Here is a 7452-nt window from a genome sequence, read left to right on the forward strand (position 1 = left end):
ATTCAGGACCCTCTTGAGATCTTTTGTGACAACGAAGGTGCGATTGCACAAATCAAGGAACCTCGTGCTCATCAAAAGACCCGTCACATTGAGCGGAGATTCAACTACATAAGGGATGAAGTTGAAAAGGGAAAGATATGTATTCGTAAAGTTCACACAGATCTTAATATAGCGGATCCTCTCACGAAGCTCTTACATGGATCAAAACATGCAGGACATGTTTGTGCATTAGGGCTTCGATATTCTAGTGATTGGTCATGATCTGTTTTAAGTATTGTAACGGAACAAAATTGTTCAAACTCATTAATATAATTATGGTTTAATTTATTTTGAGTTAAGTTCCTATTTTGCATATTTTATCCATGAATAAACTATTATTCTAAATTCCGTAGTTGATCACATTTGTGGGAACAAGTGTGAGGTCTAGACTATTATAAACTTGGATTGGTATACATTCACGGACTGAATGTGGGGCAAGGTTGCAACCAAGGTTCATAGATATTTGTGGGATACAAATATTGGAAGACCCGCCCTCAAGATTTACTAAATGGAGCCTTTGTGGTTGATCACATGTAATCTTGAGTAAAGGCGAATATCATTGTATCCTCTGACCTGAGATACATATTGGGTTCGGATATTTACCAAGTAAGGTGCCTTGATTCTTTCCTTCGCTATTCTGAAATATGGTAGTTCATAAGGAAGAGCTCAGGTACAATGCAAGGTACATATTTAGGACGTATGTAGTCAAGATGGAATTTGTCCCTCTTATTCGTTGAGAGTCAGATGTCTAAGGCCTGATAAAGTTAAATCTAGAAGAGAGTGATCAATCTGTGTCTCTTGGATTTAACATGACATCTAGGACGAAAGGAAATAATGAAAGATTCACCTATTCATATTCGAGATGGAAACTCGAAAGGGATGATGTTATTGAATGGCAAAAGTCATAACATATTGGGGGTGATGGACGGTCGTTAGGTGGTATCCATCACTTGCATTAATTTCTTATGTTCCTCGTGCAAGTGGGAGATTAAAGGTTTTTCGTATGCCCGAGAGACATATTTAATTAATGTGGCTAATATGTTATGATCCAAGTCGGGTCATACCCAATAACAAGCTTACCGACACTTTACAAGTATTTAATCTTAACGGTTGGATCGTTAAATAAATACGCGACACTTGGATTTTAGAAAATCGGTTTTCTAAAATAATATCACTTGAGATAAATTATTTGGATAATTTATATATAATTGTTTATAAGTTTAAATAATTATGTTGTGTTATATTTTATAAAAGGTTTATAAAATATAAAAGTAACAAAACTATTACATGTTTATAAATATATGTAGATAACATGTTCATATATTTTATTAAGACATGGTTTTATAAAATAAGTAGAGTGCAGAATTTTGGTCTCCAAGACAAGATTCCATACTCCTTTTGTTACTTCCAACATACACAACTACATAGGAGCATGGCATATTACTTGTACCCATGCTTGACCATCATTTTTCAAGTGATATACACATTCTAAGCTAGTAAAAAACTGGATAATTCTGCAGCAAAAGGGCTGCTAGGCCGTGGCCTTTGGAGCTAAAAGGAGTGTTCACAATTTTTTTTTACAAGCTCAATTCAAGTGTCATACAAATCCTAACTAAAGGCAAGAGTGTTGGGGTTATAGCTTGGGGTATTACACACTTGAGACTTCAAGTTAGAAGTTGCTATTTCATCATCATCTTCATCATCTTGTAACCTCCTAACTTGGAGTAGGTACATCTCTTTACTTGCTTGTAGTTTGTAAGTATATATCACAACTTGATCCTAATTGGGATTTAACTTTAATTGGTTAAAGATTAACAAGTTTTAAATGATAATATGAAGATGCTTCCGCTTTTTCTTAATTCTTAAAATGGTTTAAGTATATTATAAACTTGTTAAATCCCAATAACCCCAACCAAGAACAAGGCTAAGAAGCAAAAGGTAGCCGAGAAGGCAAACCCCAAGGAAGACCCATGTTTCGGTTGCGGTGAGATGGGTCATTGGAAACGAAACTGTCCGGTCTACCTTAAGGAGTTGAAGGAGAAGAGGGATGCAGGGTAAACCTCAGGTAATATATATATGGTATATATAGAGCTTAGTATTACTTCTTTTAATACATGGGTATTAGACACTGGATGTGGAACTCACATTTGCAATTCATTGCAGGGGTTCAAAAGAAGTAGCAAGCAAACGGGAACATCGAGTCTCTACATGGGTAATGGAGCCAAAGTGCAAGTGAAGGCTCAAGGAGACTTTGTGTTAAAGCTTCCAAGTGGTTTGGAACTTATTTTGAAAGATGTTTTGTATGCACCCGATTTATGTCGAAACATTATTTCCATTTCCCGTTTGAAACAATGTGGGTTTTATCTTAATTTTGTTAATGATGATATCCATATTTATTTAGATAATGTATTCTATTTCAAGGCTTCACCTTCAAATGGAATTTATGAATTGGTTCATGATGACACATCATCTAGTAGCTCAATGTACCATACAAGCACCAAGAAACTCAAAAGGGATTTGAGTGATTCCTACTTATGGCATTCTCGCCTTGGTCACATAAACAAGAACCGAATACATACACTTCAAAAGAATGGACTTTTGAAATCAAATGAAATGGATTCGTTTGAAGTATGTGAGTCTTGTTTACAAGGCAAGATGACCAAAGCACCTTTCAAAGGGACCTATGAAAGGGCTAAAGATTTATTGGGATTAATACATTCGGATGTATGTGGACCCTTTAAACCCATGACTAGGAATGGTGAAAGATACTTTGTTACTTTCATTGATGACTTTAGTCGTTTCGGATATGTCTACTTATTAAGACACAAGGACGAAACGTTTGAAGCATTCAAAGAATATCAAAACGAAGTACAAAATCAACTCAATAGGACAATTAAGGTACTTCGTACCGATAGAGGAGGTGAATACCTAAGCGATGCCTTCCAAGATCATCTTAGGAGTTGTGGGATTATCTCACAACTTACTCCACCCGGAACACCCCAGCTAAATGGAGTTTCCGAAAGGAGGAACCGAACCCTAATGGATATGGTTCGATCTATGATGGCAAGAAGCTCGTTGCCTCTATCATTTTGGGGTTATTGTCTAAGCTCCGCGACCCGTATTTTAAATATGGCCCCAACCAAGAAAGTGGAACGAACTCCTCACGAGATGTGGTTTGGTAAACCTCCATCTCTATCATACTTAAAGGTATGGGGATGTGAAGCTTATCCTAAGCGTTACGTCCCTAATAAGTTGAATGCTCGATCCACGAAGTGTATCTTCATAGGATATCCCAAGGATGATATGGGATACTATTTCTATGATCCATCCGAGCAGAATGTATTTGTTGCTCAGAAGGCGGAATTCCTTGAAACTAAGTTCCTAATGGAAGGAAATAGTGAAAGGAAGATAGATCTTGAAGAGGTTCAAGATCAAGTAGATGATACACAATTGGTTGACACTAGCACTCAACATGAAAATGTTGATAGTGATCAAATGGATGATCAAAATACACAAGACGTTCGAAGATCTAGTAGGATTAGTAATCCTCCCGAAAGATATGGGTTTCTCGTAGATGGTTGCTATACGGTTGATTTGGATGAACCGACAAACTACGAAGATGCTTTATCAAGGATTGATAAAGATAAATGGCAGGAAGCCATGAACGCCGAGATGCAATCCATGTATGAAAACCAAGTGTGGGAACTTGTTGAGCAACCTCCTAGCTCTAAGCTAGTTGATTGCAAATGGCTTTTCAAGAAGAAAACCGACATACATGGAAACTTGGATACTTATAAAGCTAGACTTGTGGCAAAAGGTTTCACTCAAACTCAAGGGGTTGATTATGATGAAACTTTCTCGCCAGTGGCAATGCTAAAGTCGATTAGGATATTATTTGCCATTGCTGCTCACTACGACTATGAAATATGGCAAATGGATGTCAAAACCGCTTTCCTAAATGGATATCTTATGGAAGATGTCTATATGGTCCAGCCTGAAGGTTTTGTTGATCCAAAATATCCTAAAAAGGTATGCAAGTTAAAGAAGTCAATCTACGGATTGAAACAAGCATCTAGAATGTGGAATCATCGTTTTAATGAGGAAGCCGAGAAATTTGGCTTCATTAAAAATGGTGATGAAGCTTGTGTATATAAGAAAGCTAGTGGGAGCACTATCATGTTCCTTGTACTATATGTGGATGATATATTATTATTTGGGAATGATATTACCACAATGCAAGGAGTCAAAACTTGGCTAAAGAGTTGCTTCTCCATTAAGGATCTTGGAGATGCACAATACATATTGGGGATAGGGATCTATAGGAATAGATCCAAGAGATTGATAGGTTTAAGTCAAAGTACATACATTGATAAAATCTTGAAAAGGTTCAAGATGGAAAACTCTAAGAAAGGTTTGGTACCTATTCAAAGAGGAACCGTTCTCAGTTCATCTCAGTGTCCTACCACGAAAGATGAACAAGATAGAATGAAGAAAGTCCCATACGCATCTGCAATTGGGTCTATCATGTATGCAATGATATGTACTAGACCGGATGTGTCATGCGCTCTAAGCTTGACAAGTAGATACCAGAACAACCCAGGAAACAGTCATTGGATTGCTGTTAAAAGTATACTGAAATACCTTAGGAGGACTAAGGATATGTTTCTAATATACGGGTCTGGTGAGGAGGAACTCGCTGTAAAAGGTTACGTGGATGCGAGTTTCCAAACTGATCGAGATGATTCTCGATCACAATCCGGTTATGTATTTACATTAAATGGAGGTGCGGTCTCTTGGAAGAGTTCAAAACAAGATGTTGTTGCATTATCCACTACAGAATCGGAGTACATTGCCGCCTCATTGGCAGCTCAGGAAGCTGCATGGATGAAGAAATTCATCGACGACTTAGGAGTGGTTCCTAGCATTCAAGGCCCTCTTGAGATCTTTTGTGACAACGAAGGTGCGATTGCTCAAATCAAGGAACCTCGTGCTCACCAAAAGACCCGTCACATTGAGCGGAGATTCAACTACATTAGGGATGAAGTTGAAAAGGGAAAGATATGTATTCGCAAAATTCACACAGATCATAACATAGCGGATCCACTCACGAAACTCTTATATGGAGCAAAACATGAAGGACATGTTTGTGCATTAGGGCTTCGATATTCTAGTGATTGGTCATGATCTGTTTTAAGTATTGTAACGGGACGAAGTGGTTCAAACTCATTAATATAATTATGGTTTAATTTATTTTTGAGTTAAGTTCCTATTTTGCATATTTTATCCATGAATAAGTTATTATTCTAAATTCCGTAGTCGATCACATTTGTGGGAATGAGTGTGAGGTTTAGACTATTATGAACTTGGATTGGTATACATTCACGGACTGAATGTGGGGCAAGGTTGCTACCAAGGTTCATAGATATTTGTGGGATACAAATATTGGTTATCCATGAATAAGCTATTATTCTAAATTCCGTAGTCGATCACATTTGTGGGAATGAGTGTGAGGTTTAGACTATTATGAACTTGGATTGGTATACATTCATAGGTTGAATGTGGGGCAGGGCTGCTGCCAAGGTTCATAGATATTTGTGGGATACAAATATTGGAAGACCCGCTCTCAAGATTTACTGTATGGAGCCTTTGTGGTTGATCACATGTAATCTTGAGTAAAGGCGAATATCATCGTATCCTCTGACCTGAGATACATATTGGGTCCTGATATTCACCGAGTATTATGCCTTGACTCTTTCCTTCGCTATTCTGAAATATGGTAGTACATAAGGAAGAGCTCAGGTATAATATAAAGTGTGTATCTAGGACGTATGTAGTCAAGATGGAATTTGTCCCTCTTATTCGTTGAGAGTAAGATGTCTAAGGCCTGATAAAGTTGAGTCTATAAGAGAGTGGTCACTCTGTATCTCTTGGATTTGACATGACATCTAGGATGAAAGGATATAATGAAAGATTCACCTATTCATATTCGAGAAGGGAACTCGAAAGGGATGATGTTATTGAATGGCACAAAGTCATAACATATTAGGGGTGATGGACGGTGTGTTAGGCTGTATCCATCACTTGCATTAATTTCTTATGTTTCTCGTGCAAGTGGGAGATTGAAGGTATTTCGTATGCCCGAGAGACATATTAAATTAACATGGCTAACCTGTTATGATCCAAGTCGGGTCATACCTAATAACAAGCTTACCGACACTTTAACTGTATTTAATCTTGACGATTGAATCGTTAAATAAATACGCGACACTTGGATTTTAGAAAATGGGTTTTCTAAAATATTATCACTTGAGATAAATTATTTGGATAATTTATATTTAATTATTTATAGGTTTAAATAATTACATTGTGTTATATTTTATAAATGGTTTTATAAAATATGCAAGTAACTTAATAAAATGCATGGTATTTTAACTAGTTTTAAAAAATAACTCTTTTTCTTAAAACCCCTTGGTGGTGGACGGTTTTAGGACTCCTAGGATGTCCAACACATGCATTTTTTTGTTACTTTTAAGAACACATTCCCTCATGTGCATGCTAGTTTCATATAACCAAGATTTTGACTCAAGACTTGGACTTAGAACCAAAAAATACTCTCTCATTCTTCACTTGTGTAACGACCCAGAAATTTCCGACCAAATTTAAACCTTAAACTCTATATGTTTCCGACACGATAAGCAAAAACCTTAATGTTGAGTCTAGAAAGTTTGAAATCTATATTCGGATAATCAGTTACCCTTTGACCAAGCCTGATAATTCACGAACAATTATTTGTTAATAGATATATATATATATATATATATATATATATATATATATATATATATATATATATATATATATATATACATATTTTAAATTTAAATATAATACGATTTAACTGTTAGAAATAAATATGCAAAATAAAATAATATAAGATGTAATGAGAAATATTATTATATGTAAATATATATATGTGTATATATATGAATATCACTTGTAAATATATAAGATTATATTTTAAATTTATTTATTTATATATAGATATATTTAATATATTTATTTATGTGATAAAACATTGATATCTTTTTAGTTCAAATTCTAGTACCCCGAGAATTAGTGCCAGCATAAAAACAGTTATATGTAACCGTCAAGTGAGTTAATATCTAAGGGTCACTATACGAGTTCTTTTCAATTCCAATCAATTCCACTTTGTATATATATATATATATATATATATATATATATATATATATATATATATATATATATATATGTAATAATATATTAGTAATTTAAACTTATATATTTACATAAAGATATTGTTGAGTGATGACTTATAACAAACCCGGGATCATGATGTTGTGTTTTACACCTTATTCAACCATCTGTACCTTTCTCAAAATATATATACAT

Source organism: Rutidosis leptorrhynchoides, chromosome 6 (genome assembly GCF_046630445.1).
Source record: "Rutidosis leptorrhynchoides isolate AG116_Rl617_1_P2 chromosome 6, CSIRO_AGI_Rlap_v1, whole genome shotgun sequence".
Lineage (NCBI taxonomy): Eukaryota > Viridiplantae > Streptophyta > Magnoliopsida > Asterales > Asteraceae > Rutidosis > Rutidosis leptorrhynchoides.